This window comes from Bubalus kerabau, chromosome 1 (genome assembly GCF_029407905.1).
Source record: "Bubalus kerabau isolate K-KA32 ecotype Philippines breed swamp buffalo chromosome 1, PCC_UOA_SB_1v2, whole genome shotgun sequence".
Classification (NCBI taxonomy): Eukaryota; Metazoa; Chordata; class Mammalia; order Artiodactyla; family Bovidae; genus Bubalus; species Bubalus kerabau.
Window position 1 is genome coordinate 32496834 of NC_073624.1, and position 20510 is coordinate 32517343.

The 20510-nt window shown below is 36.2% G+C and overlaps 1 protein-coding gene across 5 annotated transcripts in view; it reads left to right on the plus strand.

The window, feature by feature from the left end:
• The window catches only part of PDE3A (phosphodiesterase 3A), a 363124-nt gene that overhangs the window by 117077 nt on the left and 225537 nt on the right, over positions 1-20510 (plus strand). The gene's annotated exons all lie outside the window — the stretch shown is intronic.

A 20510-nucleotide genomic window follows, 5' to 3' on the forward strand; every position in this document is an offset into this window, starting at 1 on the left:
TTAACCCTTTTCTTTCTGTTTCAGCTCTACAAATCCCAGTTTCTATAGGTCACATCCAATCATACTCGGTCCTCTCTTTGTTGTTCTTAAGTCTCTAAGTCATGTCTAACTCTTTGTGACCCCATAGACTGCAGCATGCCAGGTTTCCCTGTCCTTCACTATCTCCTACAGTTTGCTTAGACTCATGTCCATTGAGTCAGCAATGCTAACAATCTCATCCTCTGCTGCCCTCTTCTCCTTTTGTCTTCAGTCTTTTCAGCATCAGGGTCTTTCCCAATGAGTCGGCTCTTTGCATCAGGTGGCCAAAATGTTGGAGCTTCAGCATCAGTCCTTCCAGTGAATATTTGGGGTTGATTTCCTTTAGGATTGACTTCTTTGATCTCTTTGCAGTCCAAGGAATTTTCAAGAGTCTTCTCCAGCACAATTCGAATGCATGAATTCTTTGGCGTTCAGCCTTTTTTATGACCCAACTCTCACATCTGTACATGACTACTGGAATGACTTACTTAAAGCTGCACAGTTCAAAGAAGTAGTACAGTTTCGATTTTATACTGAAATAATATTTAACATGAGATATGTCTTTCTCTTATGGCTGTTTTTCTGAGCTTCTCATTCAAAAAGTAGTTAATTGGTATCTTTTATGTGTCTTCCAGCTACTCTATTTGGCACCCAGGAAGTAAGGGAAAAGATAATGTTTATAATATATGTTATATATATATATATATATTTTACTAGTTTGACACTGACATGGTGAGTCAGAAAGGACATAGACCACTAGCAGCCCTATGTTCTTGCTGGTGAACATTAGCCCCACATTTAACACCAAAAGAGACAGATATATCTCTATCTACCCCACTTTTTCTCCAGAAAAGTGTTAAAATTTATTAATATCTTAAAAGAAAAACGTCAGTTAATAACTACTAGATAGAATAGTTCCATATTTATGAGTTTTACTGCATGTGGCAAATTTTAATCAACATTTCAAATAATCAAAGTAGTATAATTTCTTGTAAGAATTACCAGTATTTCACTTTCCAGGTAGACTATTGAAAACATTAGGTGACTGCCTTAATTAGAAACAGAAACACCTTGAAAACAGAACCCCATAAAAGGAGTGACTGTTATTTAAACATGAACTTTCGCAAAATTATTGTGTTTGAGACAAATTTACTTAAAAGGACTGGCATAAATAAGTAAAGAAATAAAGTATCACATGACTATGTCTTCATTTTAATTACATAGTCTCAAGCTAGTTAAAAAAAGACCCTTGTGGAGTCTTACCTTTTAATGTATGTCAGCATAATTTAGGCAGTTCTTGGGTAAAACTCCAGAGATTCTGAGATTCTGACTGAGGAGCTCAGAATTGGGGTTTAAGGGTTTGTTTTTTTTTTGTTTGTTTGTTTGTTTTAAAAAACAAACATATTTCCTGGAAGAGTGGATGAGAAAAGACAACTTGAAAGGAATTCCTTTGCAGTTGCATAAAGCTATTCAAAGTGTCTTTAAGAAAATCTCTAGTCAATGCCATGTATTTCTAATCTGTTTCTTTCAGGGTCTTTAGTGTAAAATCTTTGCCTGATAGTTGGCATCTTTGATGTCAGTTTTATGGAAGGTTATCTTCTGTACATTCCAGCAACCCCTCCCATTCACTGGGACTGCAAACTCTAATCAGTAGGAAATCTGGATACCACTTCTTTTTTCTTTTTCCTAAAGGTACAGCTATTTAGTTGCATATGAAATCCTCCTCTCTTCAGTTAAATCTCTTTGAATCTAGTCATCCCTCAGGGGTTTTATTCATCGAAATGACCGCGTTATCACAGCTGCAACTCATCTTAAGAAATATGTCTCAGGAAAACAGTAAGTAGCTAGTGACTCTCTGTACCCTGAACAAAAATAAAACAATAGTTTAAAGCCTAAATCTTATCAGAGCTTCCTCTGCAATTTTTAAGATGTTGGAATGTTAGCTTTTAATCTTTTGGAGGGAACTTTTAAAAATTGGCTTGGATTGAAGGGCAAAATATTTGGGCACATAAGCCATTTACTATCCAAAGATACTATCAGTTCAGTTCAGTTGCTCAGTCGTATAGAGAGTATATACTATAGAGGGTATATTTTCAGATTTACATTTTAAATGAATTAAATGATTCTTTGCTAACATGGTAAATCTTTTAAACGTGTTAGCATATTATAAGTGATACTCAGTACAGGGTTGTATGTGATCTTACATATAGTTCAGTTGTAAGACCTATAGATTTTCAATAGTCAATAATGAGCAATTCAAATAGGGAGATAGATCTTAGAAATAATATCTAATGGCTTTTATAACAGTGCTGGTGTGTTGTATCCTTGACTTTTCATAGATAAAAACATAATTGTGAATACTGTGCACCTGAAGCAGTATATGTGTTCAGTTTGAAGACTGGTGGCAACCCACTCCAGTACTCTTGCCTGGAAAATCCCATGGTTGGAGGAGCCTGGTAGGCTGCAGCCCATGGGGTTGCAAAGAGTCAGACACAACTGAGCGGCTTCACTACACTACACTACTCATTCCATTGTTTGGCTTAAGAAATACATTACCAGTGGTTTAATAGCTCCCTGGGGTTTCTACCTTGATCATTTCCTCCTCTCCCCTTTGCACAGTTAATCCATATCCTAAGCTTTGTAAAAACAGTTATCTTATTTTTCTTTGTAGTATGAATTCCTTAAAAATATTTAGTTCTGCTTTTGAATATTATAATATGGAATCATACTGTGTATATGTTTCTATGACTTTCTTTTTCCCCTCCATGTTGTTGCTGAGATTCAACTATATTGATACCGCTATAATTCATGCATTTTCATGCTACATGTTAATTTACTGTGTGAAGGTATTGAGCACAGCATAATTATCCTTTGTGGTACTGGTGAACATTTAGACTGCTCCCAGTGTGCTTAGAGTATTACTCTCTAATAGTGTGAGTAAAATTGTATGTGGCTTCTGGTGTGCACGAACAAGTATTTCTTTTGGGTGTACACACTGGAGTGAATTGCTGGATCGTGTTATATGTGCTTGTTCAGCTTTCCATGATAGAACCAAACCACCCTCCAAAGTGGATGTAAGAGTGTACATTGTACATTCTCCCTGGCAGATTGTATGGATTCTTGTTCTGCAAACCAACAAACTTGATGGATGTCAAATGAAGTTTACTGTGGTATTGTCCTGTTCATGATTTTCACTGAGTTTGAACCTCTTTTCATTTATTTAGAGGCCTCTTTGTTTTTTTCCACTTTATATTTAGTGATTTGTCTTATTTTATGAGTTTTTTTTTAATATATTTCAGATGCATAGCATCTGTAGATAATGCATATTGAGAGCACTTTTTTCTTAGTGTTTTCTTGAATTTTCATTCTCTTTAAGTTGAAAGTGTTAGTTGCTCCGTCATGTCTGACTCTTTGTGACCCCATGGAGTGTAGCCTGCCAGGCTCCTCTGCCCGTGGAATTCTCCAGGCAAGAACCCCGAGTGGGTTGCCATTCCCTTTTCCAGGTTATCTTCCCAGTCCAGAAATCAAACCCGAGTTTCCCACATTGCAGGTTTCTCCCCCACTGCAAGCAGATTCTTTACTGTCTGAGGGGGGTGCCCAAAGTTGATTTGGGTGACAAATATTATTTTTGTGTTTTAATGTAGTTGTGCTAGTTTCCTATGACTTCTAAAACAAATGATCACAAACCCAGTGGCTTAAAACAACGGACACATTTATTCTCTTACAACTTAAAACTCTGGAGTCAGAAGCATGAAATCAGTTTCACTGGTGCAAAATCAAGGTTTCAGCAGGCCTCGCTCCCTCCAGAGACTTTAGGGGAAAGTTGCTTTCTTTTCCTTTTCCTGCTTCTAGAGTCGTGTTTCTTGGCTCTTGGCCTCTTCCTCCACGTGCAAAGCCAACAGCTTAGCATCTTGTTTCTGTCCTCACAGAGCCTTCTGCTTCTGTTTTTAGATTTCCCTCCACTTCCCTCTTACAGGGAAACTTGTGATGACATTTAGGGCCACCCAGATAATCCAAGATAATCTTACCATCTCAAGATCCTTAATTTAATCACATCTGCCAAGTCCCTTTTTTCATATAACAGTTCACAGTTTCTAGGGATTACGGTATACTATCTTTGGGGCCCTTTTTTAGCTGACTATAGTAGATAAATTTATGTTTTGCTTTTTTTTAACTTTGGACTAGATGGGAGTGTGCTATGTTGTTGAATCTTCACAGATTAGATTAACTGGATGATTTGTTAATTAATCTCTTTAGATCACTGTTGATCAGAAATGAGTGACAAAACAGTTCTGCCCTTTAATGATCAGGGAAAGTTCTTTATCATCTAGTTTTTATGCTAAATGTAGGGAAATACATACATACATATATATGTGTAAAATATATATATATGTAAAAAATGTATATATATATGTAAAAATGTGTGTGTATATATATAAAAATGTATCTTTTCCAATTCCTGGACTCCTGCATAGAAATTAGTGAAGTGTCCAAATCCTGGGGCAGAGTGTCCCCAGTGAGTTCACACTTACTTTTCCATGTAAGTTCTGTTCTGTGACAAAATCTAAGTAAGAAATGAGGAAAGTGATGCAAAGACGTTTTGCAGTCTCTTTGCCTGAAGAATTCATTAACTTTAAGTTCATAGTAGCAAATAAAAGCTTTTGCTTTTGTGTGTCTGAAAATAAGTTAGGATGTCAATGAGCTAACGCACAGGCTACACAGGCTTTACTGCCAATAAAGGAAGAAACTGAAAAGCAGATGCTCTTTGAACCATTGGAGGGGAATGCAGGAGACTCATGCTTGATAAGCATGGAAGTAGTAACAGGAGTGGAGTGAGTCGGAGTCAAGAAACAATAAGCGCAAGATTGCTTAAGTATTTCAGTTTGCATTTTAGTTCATGGCAGAATTTATTGAGTTTTAAAAATCAGGTGGTTTTCTTTTTAAAAAATTAACTTATTTATTTTTGGCTGCACTGTGTCTTCATTGCTGCATGGGCTTTCTCTAGTTGTGGTGCATGGCTTATCATTGCATTAGCTTCTCATGTTGTGGAGCGTGGTCTCTAGTTGCTCTGCAGAATGTGTGATCTTCCTGGACCAGGGATCAAACTCGTGTACCCCATGTTGGCAGGCAGATTCTTAACCACTGGACCACCAAAGAAGTCCCATCTGGTGGTTTTCTTAATTTAAATCTCTTTGCTTTAATCATTTGCATTTTGACTTACTCTTTCTTTTGAGACATAAAAGTAAGATTTTGTTCTTCTGGCTTCTGTTCTGACTTTGAAGATTATGGGAAGAATTAGAAAAGTACCAGCACAGCACTGCTATAATTGACAAACAAAATACTGATGTCACATCCTTCTAATTGATCTCCAGTGTTCTTATATTGGGCTTCCCTGGTGGCTCAGAGGTTAAAGTGTCTGCTTGCAATTCAGGAGACCTGGGTTCGATCCCTGGGTCAGGAAGATCCCCTGGAGAAGGAAATGGTAACCCACTGGGGAGACAAGTATGTTATGTAGTTTGTGCTACATAATATTTGATTTTTATATTTGAGTTTTGTAGGATGACTTTTATGGATATCGTGATCATAATAAGTGAAGATTGTTAACTTCTGTGATTAGAATATAAAAATAATTCAAGGATGCAAGGATTGTTCAAGCACAAATAAGTGGGGCTACATCAAACTAAAAAAGTCTGCACAGCAAAAGAAACTATCAACAAAATGAAAAGACAATCTATTGAATGGGAGAAAATATTGGCAAGGTATAAAGGGTTAATATCAAAATTATATAAAGAACTCAAGCAACTAAATATAAAAAAAAGTCTGATTAAAAGGTAGGCAGAAAGTCTGACTAGACATTTTTACAAAGAAAACATACTGATGGCTACCAGGTGCATGAAGAGATTGTAAACATCATTAGTCATCAGGGAATGAAAATCCAAACCAGAGTGAGCTATCACCTCACCGCTGTTAGAATGGCTACTGTCAAAAAAGATAAGAAATGATAAGTGCTGGTAAGGATGTAGAGAAAAGGAAAGACCTCTGTGCACTATTAATGGGATTATAAATTGGAGCAGACACAGTGGAAAACAGTAGGTAACTGTGTCAAAAAATTAAAAATACAACTACCTTGTCATTCAACAGTTCCACTTATGGGTATATATCAAAAGGAAATGAAATCCCTTTCTTGGAAAGTTATCAGCATCCCTGTAAATGCTGTAAATCATTTCAACATTATTTATAACAGTCAAGAAATGGAAATAACCTAAGTGTCCATTGACAGATGAATGAATAAAGATGTGTACACACACATACACATATGCACACAGTAGAATATTACTCAGGAATAAAAGAAGAAGCCTAGGTGGCTTAGTGGTAAAGAATCTGCCTGCAATGCAGGAGACACAAGTTTAGTCCCTGGATCAGGAAGATCCCCTGGAGAAGGAAATGGCAACCCACTCCATTATTCTTGGCTGGGAAATCCCACAGACACAGGAGCCTAGTGGGCTACAGTCCATGGGGTTGCAAAAGACTCGGATATGACTTAGCAACTAAATGTAAAAGAAGAATGTCTTACCCTTTATGATAGCCTGGGGCGGAGCTTGAGGGTATTATGCCAAGTGAAAGAAGTCAGACAGAGAAGACAAATACAGTATGATGCTTAGTTCACTGTTGGAAAACTCTTAGGAAGATCTTTAAAAACTAACATGAATATGTAAAGGAATGAATCCAGGATTTATATAGATATATTGGGTTGGCTGAAAAGTTCATCATGGAAAAACCCAGATTTTGTAGATTCAATACTACAGTATTGAAGAAGAATGAACATGGCTGAATCTTAGCAGTTTTTGGCTAGGGAGGATGCATGCTAATAAAATTGAAAATTAAAATAAAATGGAAAATCCAACCATAGGTGGCTAAGGATATAGAAGTTAGGGAAAACACAAAAGTACTCTCTGAAAATCAACTGACTATATGAAATCTACAATAATATATATATATATAATTACTTATAAAATATATGCTATACATTCTTATATCATTGTGACACTACATATACATATACACATATACCCCTTCTGCCTGGAGAGTCCACTGTTAAAACATTTATAACCATATCACTGCTTATATGTATATAAAATATAACAAAGCAATATATAAGCTAAAAGTATGTGCTTGATAAAACAGGCATACAAATGTCATCAGAAGATTTGTGAGAAGAACAAGAATTTGACAAAAATTATCAAAGCCTACCTAGTTTCTGTGAATAGCCTAAATTTGCTCTAAACTTCCTAGTAGTGAATGTGAAAAGCAAGACCCCAATGGATTACTAATTCATAATTGTTTATTAGATGAAAGCATGTCAGTTACTTAGTAGAAATTATTTTTGATCCTTCCTGTATTTGTAGGGAACTTGGATAAAAATTTTTTTACAATTTTAAGCATTCAGAATAACTTGAGTATAAGTATAATGAGTAATTCAAATTATTCCTGCCCTAAAGATGGGACCTTAAAGACATGTTTCATATCACTAGTCTGTTTCGATCTTTGCCTATCCTGTTTCATCTTGTGGCATCATACATCTTATGAACCTGATGCAGGAGAATAAAGTTGATGTGGAGGAGGAATTCATTTCTGATGATTATCTGAATTATCCAGAAAGGATGGATGATGAGTCTCTTGAACATATGCTTGATCCGCTGGGATTTAAAGCAGCGTGTTGGGGTTTGGATGAAACATTCTTCTCCAAAAAGCAAAAAGATATATCAACAAGATTATACCCTTGGCAAATCCCATCAAATTGCTTTGACTTTGTGGGCTGAAAATGTCAATATTTATTAAATTATACATTGAAATTTATTAAGAATATAATGGCTGAATGTCCTGTAATCCTTTCTACCAATAGCAATGAAGTGGCAGTTGAGCATTCCCTTCTTTGGTGTAACCGAGTCACTGTTGGTTATGAATTAAAACAAAAAACCAAAACCACCAGAATGCGGAGAAACTGTCTTGTCTCCTAGTAATACTGTCCAGGAACTTTAGTGTAGGTAAATTCCATCCATATGCTTACCTCTGACTTACAGAGACATGTTACTGAATTTTCAAGAATTTCAAAGTCCGTTGGATATTTTTTTTTGGAGCAAAAAAAAGGACTATACATTTGATTAGGGATTGCCTGTGAAATTTGGAGCTGCCACAAGAAAAGCATGAGTTAAATAGTTCACCACAAATATCTCTTTTCCATATGTTTAAAAATACCACAGCAAGAAACAAATACTATGTGCCAGCAGATTTGTACTCCTAATTATCATGATAATTATCATGCAGTTTGCAAGTAAGGGATTCCAGCCTTCCAATTTTTGATCAGAAATAACACACCCATTGTCGAACAAATGCTTTATTTTTACCAAGTCATAAAGGACAGCACTTCTGATAGACAAACCATTAAGGCCACAAGTCAAATGGAATAATTCAATATCTAGCTAGATAAACAGGAGGTGAAAAAAAAGGAACCTCAAGTTTCTGCTAGAAACTTCTCTTTTAAACAAAGAACAAGTGATGGTATCCACCAGCTCATCTGAGCTTGGTGGGAGGGAGTTAGGTCAGAGGACAGTGGAGACACGATTTTGAGAGTAAGGGACACATGGCCTGGTTCCTAAAAGTTAATATAAAAAAAGCAAAGACTCACTTTTCTAGAACACATGCTCTCCAGTACCATCCAGTATTTGCATGTTCTTTAACAATGTCAGCTTAAGAAAGAGGAGACCTCCTGACCAGCTGACCTGATGTTTTACATCATAAAAAAATAATTGATTTCATGCATATGATTCATACTTTAACCAGAAAGGTTTCCTGTTTTGTGTAAAATTCTAAATAGATTAGTAACAACCTCCAAGCATTACTTTTTTGATATATATTTTTTTAATTGGAGGGAAATTACTTTACAGTATTGTGATAGTTTTTGCCATACATCAGCATAAATTTGCCATAGGTATACATGTGTCCCCTCCCTCTTGATTCCCCAGCCACCTCCCTCCCTAGCCCATCCCTCTAGGATGTCACAGAGCACCAGTTCTGGGTTCTCTGCATCATACATCAAGAATCCAAGTATTATTTTTGACTTGAAAGAAGAAGGCAGTAAATTGCTCCCCACCATTCCTCTATGTGGAATGAAACCTTAGAACTCCTCAAGATTCAAAGGTTTCAGTGAGGTGTGGTGGGTAATTAATTTTTCCCCCCAACTTTGTATATGGAGAATGTCAAACATACTAAAAAGCTGAAAGAACTTTATGTTGAACATCATGTACATATCAGCTATATTCCACCATTAACCTTTTATTGTTTAGTCACTAGGTTGTATCTGACTCTTGTGACCCCATGGACTGCAGCTCACCAGGCTCCTCTGTCCATGGGATTTCCCAGAAAAGAATACTGGAGTGGGTTGGCATTTCCTTCTCCAGGGGATCTTCCTGACCCAGGGTTTGAACCCATGTATCTGGCATTGGCAGGCAGATTCTTTACCTCTGAGCCATCAGGGAATAACATTTTATAATGCTTGCTTATGCACATACCATTTTTATCTCCAGGCCTTTATCTGTGCACTAATGTCTATACATTTTTTGATGCATTTCAATGTAAGTTGCAGATATGGACATACTTCCCTGAAGTAATAATGCATATTACTAAATAGAATTCAGTACTATGTGTTTCCAACTAGTTATGTTTTAAGATTGCTAGTTGAGAGATGATTGGCTGAATAAAGTAGTTGTAGGGAGAAAAAGGTGCCAAAAATACAAGTGGTTGAGATTTGACTAAAAAAGAACAGTTTTATTAAATTAATAATTGCTTTCAGTTATTCTTACCATGCTAAGCACTGCATATTTACTATTTGATTTGACCCTTACAACAGCCTCATAAATTTGTTTTATTACCTTCACATTCTTTGTGAGAAAATGGAGGTTTATAGAGGTTAATCACTTATCCATGGTATACAGCAAGGCTGGGGTATACATACATGTGTTGGACTTTGACTTGCATTTCTTTTTTCTAAACCAGAATCTTGATAATAGAAAACAAAGTGAGGTATTCCCCTGTTTATTTAAAAATATACCTAAAATATATATCATGCTTTCAAAATTACCTGAGAAGAACATCTTTTTTTCCAGTTGTGGATATGACACTTAGACAAGGTTTTCTACACACTCCTCCTTCGTCTTGCAGTGTGTGTGTGTGCTAAGTTGCTTTAGTCGTGTCCTTCTCTGTGAGACCCTGTGGACTGTAGCCCACCGGACTCCTCTGTCCATGGGGATTCTCCATGCAAGAATACTAGAGTGGGTTGCCATTTCCTCCCCCAGGGATCTTTCTCACCCAGGGATGGAACCCGCATCTATTGCATCTCCTGCATTGGTAGGTGGGTTCTTTACCACTAGCGCCACCTGGGAAGCATTGGTAAAAATAATACCACTCTAAATTTGTGCAACCTGGTTTTTTCTGTTCTTTATAGACTGATACCAAAGTATTTGATATTAAATAAAAGCTAATTTCTTGTTTTATTGGAGTATAGTTTATTTCTGGTATAGAGCAGAGAGATTTGAATATATATATATACATACACGCATACACATACATATTCCTTCCCTATTCTTCTCCACTATGGTTTATTACAGGATATTGAATATAGTTCATGTGCTGTACCTGATTGCTGTACCTTGCTGGACCTTGTTGTTTAGAAACCTAGTTCCTACTATTAGCATTGAAATCTGACCATTGTCTCTTAAAGGGATTATTTCTAGTATAAAATCTATTGTTCAGAATATCTTAATTTTTCTCTCAATTTGTAATATCTTAATTTTTCTCTCAATTATGTGTGCGTGCACACACACAGTAGTTATATCTGCTTTTAAAGGCTGTTTAAACCTGAGGTTAGAATTGATGAGTTAAATTATTATTATAAACATTACCATCTCTTTTTAGCTATAAATGTTCCTAAGAGAAACACTGCTTATATTAACCTGGGAAAAGTACTTTTTCTTTAGATCGTTAAATTTTGTTACCAACATTTCCTTTAGTTGATTCTGAGATTCAAGAGGAGGAGAAACAATGTAATTTCCACTGAGGGCATTCATTTCAGATGTAAGCTTTCTTTCATTGAATTCTAGCAAAGAGATTTCTACCACAGCTTGAAGTCTTTTTTTTTTTTTTTTTTTAGCCTGGGCAGGAGACTAATCCTTAACATATGAATATATAATTATGATTATTGAGCTAATGTCCTTGAATATGTTATGATTTAAGTTGCCACATAGAGTTATGTCAGTTAAATCTTACCTGAAGAAATGCCATATACAGTTGAATAATCCAAGAACAGCATTTTAAAAATATTTTGCGAAGAATAAATGAGCATGTGTTTTTTGTTGTGTGTTTAGAGAATGTACATTCCTTCATCCTCAGGTTTGTGCTATGTTATAACTTATGCCCATGATTTACATTCCCTTGAAGAATTATGTATAATTCTGTAAGTAACTCAGTAGGCTATGGAATCCTAAAGGAAAGAGTTGCATGTTTTGAATTAAGATATTCTTGATTTAAAGAAGCGCTCAAGTGTAAGGGGAAGAAACCCAGAAAGATTCCCTTTTCTCTGTTGTTGATTATGTTAGCCTTGAGAAGAAGACCCTTAAACAACAACAGAATCGGTTTTGAAAAACTTCTTAGTCCTCCCCACCTACCCCCGCCCTTCCTTTATAACAACCGAAAATGGAACTTGAAAAGGCTTTTCATGATTCATGTCTCCAACAGCTTGCCTTTCTCCTTTGTCACCAAAGTAAGCAGTTCTTTTCAGATCTAATCTTCTGCCAGAAGCCACAAAGTTGGCTTCTTGAAATCTCGGAAGTGCTCAATTCTCAAATAATTAATTGAAAACAAATAAATAAATTGTGTAAGGCTTTAAGGTTCTGTCGATGAGTCATGTTCTTCCAAAATAGTCTGTCAACAGTTGCAGTGTTCCTAATGATAATTGTGAGAGAGGAATAATTTACTTCAGGAATTATGCTTCATGTAAATTTTTATTTTAAAGTGCTCTTAGGAATAGGGATGGTTTATTACTTTTGACAGCTTGGTCCATATGAATAAACAAGGGAGCCATGTTTAGAGGCAGCCTGCTAAATTGGAAGGAGCAATGATTCCGAAGAGGATACTGAGAAAATAAATATAGTGATAGTTATAAGGAGACCTAAATACCCTAGGTAGCTATTTTCATTTTATACACCTCCATCAGATCAAGCTTCTGGAAACACTTAGATTGTGTCATAAATATTGGATTCAGAGCCTGTAATTCTACCCACTACAGTTACTGCCTCCAGTGAGCCTCTGATTACTTTTTTTTTCTTTCTTCCCTTTCTTTTTCTCTCCCCCCTTCCTCCCTGCTGTCCTTCCTTCTTTTCTTTCTCTCTGTATATTTCTTTCTCTCTCCCCCGCTTCCTTTCCTTCTTTTGTGCTTTTTTTATATTTTTAGTACACATCATAGTTCTTGACACTCAATAGTTCAGTTCAACTCAGTCATGTCTGACTCTTTGTGACCCCATAGACAGCAGCACGCCAGGCCTCCCTGTCTATCACCAACTTCCGGAGTTTACTCAAAATCATGCCCATTGAATCAGTGATGCCATCCAACCATCTCATCCTCTGCTGTCCCCTTTTCTCCTCCCACCTTCAATCTTTCCCAGCATCCGGGTCTTTTCAAATGAGTCAGCTCTCCACATCAGGTGACCAAAGTATTGGACTTTCAGCTTCAACATCAGTCCTTCCAGTGAACACCCAGGACTGATCTCCTTTAGGATGGGTCGGTTGGATCTCCTTGCAGTCCAAGGGACTCTCAAGAGTCTTCTCCAGCACCACAGTTCAAAAGCATCAATTCTTTGGTGCTCAGCTTTCTTTATAGTCCAACTTTCACATCCATACATGACCACTGTAAAACCATAGCCTTGGCTAGACAGACCTTTGTTGGCAAAGTAATGTCTCTGCTTTTTAATATGCTGTCTAGTGTCTTATTGAAACAATAAGAGTTTAATAAATATTGGATGTAGTTCTCAATATTAAAAATTGCCTGCAAATGTACTATGTAAATGTTGATTATAACTGTAAAACTTTCCAGGAAAGAACACTTTACATCTAAACAGACTACTTATTTTGAAGTATAATTTAAGTGACACTTCTCCTTGGTTTCAGAGCAAATTTTAATGGAATAATTATATATTATGAAATCCTTATAAACACCAGGAAAATATCAATATTTGGAGGGGCTGTGTTTTAGTATTATTAATATGAATATAAAAAGTTCCTCTCTTTATGACTCTCAAATCATTTCCAGGTCCAAATTTTGGCATATGAATTTTTGCCTACACTTTTGTTTAGTTGAAAAGTCAGCCTTTTGAGTTTTCTCATATATTTTCCTCACTATGTTCATAAAAGAGCTCGAACTAATTACACTCCTTTGAAAATGCTTGCTTGTGAATTTTCAACATTTACTAAAACTCCTAGTTTCTCATGGCCAGGTGTGTTTTTGTTTGTTTTTTTTTTCTTCCATTTTTTTTAAATTTTATTTTATTTTTAAACTTTACATAATTGTATTAGTTTTGCCAAATATCAAAATGAATCCGCCACAGGTCTATACTCGTTTGGAAAAATGACAGCTGAGTTTGACCTCTGATTTTTCAGGTGATATGGCAGTACTTCTTTGGAAAAATAGTTGAATCCTTGTTTCTGTTCCTTATAAGTATTCTTCGTTTTTAAAAAGTTTTAAGTCTTCTCTTAAGGTAGCTGACACAGTTAACAGAAGTTGTGAAACATTGGAAATGGCACATTTGCTTTATTAGAAGTATATCAAATACTGTGTGCTGTAAAAAGGTTCATTGTAGTGATTCCTAATGGATGCCTCTGTTTTTATGGGCACAACGTGATTGTATTGCCACCCTCCTCCTCCTTGATCCATGCCAAAGTTCATATATATATTTCTACTTAAATTCCTTTCCATTTGTTCTCCTTTGATATACCATGACACACCTCATGTCTCTGTAGTTGAGGGTCAACATTTAAAAATCACCCCGGGTTAGGAGTCAAAAGGAAGAAAAAGGAATCTCATCACATAAAAATATTTTGGTTGCTCCTGATATCATCCAAATCGTGGTCTTTTGAACTTATGACCAAACATGAGCACATATAGGAAATGCTTTCCTGGGGCCAGCATGGCGAAAACTGTGGGTGGAAAGTGATTCAGATTACCCTGAGGACACTTGGAACAGAGACTTCTGCAGCTGGGATTGCTTAGAAGATTCTCGCCATTACTTGAAATCTTTTTTCTCTGTTAATAGTTGGACTTTGTATAATAAAACCTTCAAATGATTTTTAGTTTACTCATGTTAGTGCAGCGAAGAGGCTGGGAATTATACAAGAGTGCAAAATCAGGAAGGCGGGCTCTAAACCTGAAGTCCCTGGATGATTAAAGGGCTTGGTTTGTCAAGATTTCATCATCATGTTCTGACTCCTTTTCATCAATGTTGACAAGAGTAAATATCTGAGGAAATTTTTTCTTTTGGCAACAGGGCTGGCAATAAAGAGTTCATTTGTCCATGAAGTTCTTTCTCTTGCTTTCTGGCCTCATTTTAATAGCTGTTAGGCTAAATACCCCACTATCTTTGAAGAGAACATGCATTTTGGGTCTTCTTGGAGATGTGTTGGTTGCCAAGCAATAAGATGAATTTGGCAATTATTGTTGCTGCTGTAAAATGACACAGTTAATTGTAGAAAACTACAGGAGAGAAAGCCAAGTCAAAGCAATTGAACATCTCCTTGCTTGAATGGTATTTGTTAACTATGTAACAGAAGCCCTATGACTTCAAGTCTTTTAAAGTTATTTACTCAACTTCTTTATCAGTCACATAATGGAGCATCCAGGATTGAAAAGTATTCCACTTACGGATGAACTGCTGTTTATATTAGGTCTGGTGTAATTTGATATGACCAATTATGTCTTCTGAAAGTTATTTCTCAAAGAACTAAGAGTATTTGCAAAGTTAACAGAATTTATTATTAAAGAAATGACTTGATTAATTGCAAGTCTATTAGGAATTAATTTCTGTAACTTGGTCTATTGACCATTTTTGTCTCATGGAAAATTTTCCTCTAAATATTTGTTTTAGATTGCATAACTTCTCTCTCTTTTTTTTTTAAGCATTGATTTGACCAGAAGCTATTCCAGTCAGCTTTAAAACCATAGGAGGACAGTGAAGAGAGGACTATTTGTGAATAACATTTCCCACCATATTCTTACAAAGATAAGTTCTAGTGGGAGAAACTAACCAAAGGAAACTATTGAAAGAAAACTAGCACCGACAGTGAATACAGAACACCATTCAAGCTATGAAATGAAACCATAGGGGGAATTTTCTTCACTGACCTCTCCCTAAACAGCTTACATAACTAGTCTGTGCTCTCCAGTCTCTGTTGAAAATAAAAACTGATGCTCATCAGCTGTTCCCAAACCTACACTTGCTGCTCCAGCAAGTGTGTTTGTTCCCACCTATACTTACTACTGTAATCACATAATTTAATTAAAAGTATATTAAGCATTGAAATATAAACAAAAAATTGTAGCTATTTTTATTAAAAACGTTAAATACTTTTTTTGAAAAACTTGATGAAGGCCAAGTGGATATAGCTTGTATGTTGAATTAGATGTTCTCATCATCCTTGTGGTGCTCAGTCATGTCTGATTCTTTGTGAGGCCACGGACTGTAGCCCACCAGGCTCCTCTGTCCATGGGATTCTCCAGGCAAGAATGCTGGAATGGGTTGCCACTTTCCACTCCAGGGGAACTTCCCAACTCAGGGATCGAATGCACCATCTCTTGTGTCTCCTGCATTGACAGGTGGATTCTTTACCACTGAGCCACCAGGGAATTCCAAATTAGGTGTAGGTGATATAATTGTGAAATACTTGGAGACCTGTAAAGATCAAATAACCTTGTTGCATTACAGATGTTTAGGTTATCTTCTTTTTAAAGATGACTTGGGATACCAAATAGGAGACCTATACCTTGTAGTCTTGTCCTTTATAAAAGATTGGTGAATAAGTGTATGAATAAAGAATATTTCAAGTTAAAACCAAATATATATTATATGTACATTGAATTTGGTTAAATGATTTCCTGCTCTACATAACTCAACTGCATTAACTGATTTTGTTGTTGTTGTTAACCAACTACCAGTCCTGGTCACTTGCATGACAAGACATTTGCTGTATTAAATCTATGGGATCCCCATGTATAGCCCACCAGGCTCCTCTGTCCATGGGATTCTCCAAGCAAGAATACTGGAGGGGGTTGCCATGCCCTCTTCCAGTGGATCTTACCAACTCAGGGATTGAACCTGAGTCTGATGCTTTGCATGAGGATTGTTTACCATCTGAGCCACCAGGGAAACCTGTAATAAATCTAAGCCTAACAAAATCTAACTATGAGATGAGTCTTTTCCAGTTATATATCAAGTGGCACAATGAAGCAGCTTGCAAAAAAATAAATACATATAGTGTATCTTTATTTGTATCTTTTAAAAACATTAAGATGAATCCCTTTTATTGCTCATAGCATCTCTTCTCAAATTCCCCAAACTCTACTTACATTCTTGGCTTAATCAATTGACTCAGAAACTGGTAAATATATATTTTTAACAAGCTCCCCAAATGACTTTTTTTTTTCTGGAAAGTATGGAAACCACTACATTATTTCTCATTGTTGCTCTGAGTGTTATGACTACATAATCAATCATTTAGTTGGAAAACAAAAAATATTTTGTTAAACTCCAATACTTTGGCCACCTGATGCTAAGAGCTGACTCATTGGAAAAGACCCTGATGCTGGGAAAGATTGAGGGCAGGAGGAGAAGGGGACAACAGAGGATGAGATGGTTGGATGGCATTACCGACCCAATGGACATGAGTTTGGGTGGACTCCGGGAGTTGGTGATGGACAGGGAGGCATGGCATGCTGTGGTTCATGGGGTCTCAAAGAGTGGGACAGGACTGAGTGACTGAACTGAATGACCAAATTTATACATTGCACATGTGTTCTTTTTTCCTGTGTGTTAATTGCTTAGTCATGTCTGATTCCTTGTGATCCCATGGACTGTAGCCCACCAGGCTCCTCTGTCCATTCAGTTCTCCAGGCAAGAATGCCAGAGTGGGTAGCCATTCCCTTCTCTAGGGGCTCTTCCTGAGTGAGGGATCAAACCCAGGTCTCTGACATTGCAGGCAGTTCTTTACTGTCTGAGCCACCAGGGAAGCTCTAAAAAATCCTGATATAGAAGAGTATTTCTAACCCATAGAGAAGCACAAATATTTTTGTTTCAAGATGACAGGACAACCATGCCATAGAGAAATTCCCTCTTCTTATAGGTCTATATTTTCTGAAATGAGCAGATCATGCTTTACTTTATAGAATGTGGGAAAGAAAAAAGCAAGTACAAGTTAAGGATGAGAAAACTGAGTTTTAGATTTTAGTTTTAGAAGCAGATTCTGACACTCAGAGTTGAAAAACGCAAAATATTAGAGCCCAATTACACATAATCAAGCTGGCCTGGATATTTTGCACATTAAAATAAAATAATTGTTTCTCAGAGGACAAAATGGAGCTGAGTGAGTATTTCAGAGATAAGCACTTCTCAACTTTCTGTGTAAAAGAAGCTGGTGTTTACATCGAAGAATCTATGTAAAAGCCATATGGAGCTGTATCTAATAAATATCCATTTAATCAAATGTCACTTTTTTTTTAATGTTTTGTCATTTGATGCAGAGAACATACTTTTATTTCTTCAACAGCTGCTCTTTTTAAATGGGTGCAGCTGTACTACAGTTTAATTGGCAACAATTGCTTAATTTTTAGTGGGTTGCTTCCAGTCTTTCAAAAGCGATGTTTCTGTAGAAGGGAAAGGCTTGATTTCTTTTTCCTAGAAAGTGCAAAGTATGATATGAAGTAGAAATTAGGCAAACAAAAGTTTTTGCTTGATTTTTTTTTAAAGCATGAGTGATATGTCCTATCTTTCTGGCCTAACCATCCTTTTCATATCACATTGATGAAAAGATCTGATGCCCAGACATTAGTCTGTTATCTCAAATCTCCCAAAACACTGTACGCTAGAGCAGATTCTGACAGATGACCTGAAAATGAGAAAAAATGATACCCATTAATTTTTAAATAGTATTTGCTTTGAATGTTAACCAGCATCATATATTTATGGTTTAAATTAAAACTTGGGCTTTTCAATACATAGGAATACTTTTATCTTAATGTGTTCAATTAAATTAAAATGTAAAAATATGTATTGTCTTCTTCTATCTCCCTGAATTTTATTCTGTTTCTCCTATATCATTTAAAAATCTACTTTCTGGCTTAGTTGCTATGGATAATTCATCCTTTTCCATGCTTATAAGTTCAATCTCCTTTAAACTAAAAAAAAAAAAAAAAAAGAAAAACTGGAGGAATGATAAACATCTAAGATTTATCTCAGTTTTGGGGGACTTTCCTGGCGCAGTGGTTAAGAGTTCTTCCAATGCAGGGGGTGCAAGTTCAATCTCTGTTTGGGGAGCTAAGATCCTACATACCTCCTGACACCAAAATACAAAAATATAAGACAGAAGCAATAATGTAATAAATTCAGTAAAGACTTAAAAAAAAAAAAAAAGAACTTAAAATTTTTTCTTGGTTTCAACATCTTTTATTTCTCATAGTTTTTCATCCTGTGAATAGAACTGTGAATGCATAGGTGTAGAGGTAATCTTAATTTCTTAGACCTTGATCTAAAAAGTACATGACACACTTAATCTTTCATGTAAGTCTTGTCTAGAGAGCTCTGAATGTTTAGGTTTGCTAAATAAAACCTCCTAGATTGTGTCTTTACTGTTCACATACCCATTTGACTCATTGTTTAGCTAAGAGGTGTTCTTTATTAAAGCTATGCTTTCTATATGATGTATTTTCAAAGATCTTTTTTTGTGTGTGTGTGTTGCTGCTGCTGCTAAGTCAACTTCAGTTGTGTCCAACTCTGTGCAACCCCATGGACAGCAGCCCAACAGGCTCCTCTGTCTACGGGATTCTCCAGGCAAGAATACTGGAATGGGTTGCCATTTTCTTCTCCAGTGTGTGTGTGATAGAGTCTTGTTAAATGTTACCTTGGTATTTCTTAATTTCTTTGTATAGTTGATAATGCAGACAGAATTTTATAACAGATGTGAATTTATATTTCCCCACTCCCTTTTAGTTACTGAGTTACTACCCAGATTTAAAGCTAGCAAGGAGCTAGTTACTGTGATTCCCTTGAAATTTCTCATTTCTCAAAGGTATTTTATGTTTAATAGTTATGCTGTGCTATAGTGATACAATATCTAACTCAGTAGCAAAGTCTCTTCTTATTTTTATTAATATATAATATATTCTTTAACATTTTAATTTTTGTTTATTAAACACTAAGTTAGTTATAGCAAACTGAAGTAGATACAGATATGTGTGTGTGTGTGTGTGTGTTCAGTCACAACTTTGCAACCCCGTGGACTATAGCCCATGAGGCTCCTCTATCCATGGGATTTCCCAGGCAAGAGTACTGGAGCGGGTTGCCATTTCCTTCTTCAGGGAATCTTTCCGACCTAGGAATTGAATCCATGTCTCTGTGTCTCCTGCATTGGCAGGGGCATTCTTTATCACTGCACCACTTGGGAAGCCCAGCTATGGCTCTATATGTTTTCCCCAAATCAATGACACTTTTATTTATAGTTTCCAGTCTTCGGGGGTAAGGGGAAATGTGACTTTTTGTTTACCTCTGATCTTTGCAAGAAAGGGGTTTCTCAATGGAAATCAGCATGCTTGTTCTTTCTCATTTTAATATGGATATCTGTTAATGGATAATGAGCACCATTAAATTTAATAAACATTTCAGAAAACTTTTGATTTACTTTTAACTCTCTGCCTTGTCTTTAACCATTCATTTCATTGTCCCAATTAGGTTTTCTTATGATACCTAAGCTAAAACATAAATTTTGAAATGTTCTTAATATTTAAAAGTGTGGCAGTAAATGTGAAACAATTAGCATTAATGAACATCATTAATAATAATAATTGATGGTACCAACTTACAACCAGTCAGTTGTAAGTTGTGTTTAAAAAAGTACTGTTTATTCAAAGATACTTGCTCTCTTTTCCTAGTGTGTGTGTGTGTGTGTGTGTGTTGGTAGAGGTGGATTTGGGAAGAAAGGACTGAATCTTCAGAAAATCTCTTGCTCAGTCATTATTAGTGTGCTAAAGCAACAGCAAGTGAAAGTGTTAGTCACTCAGTAGTGTCTGACTCTTTGTGACCCCATGGACTGTAGCCCATCAAGCTCCTCTGTCCATGGAATTCTCCAGACAGGAGTACTGGAATGGGTTGCCATTCCCTTCTCCAGGGGATCTTCTCTACCCA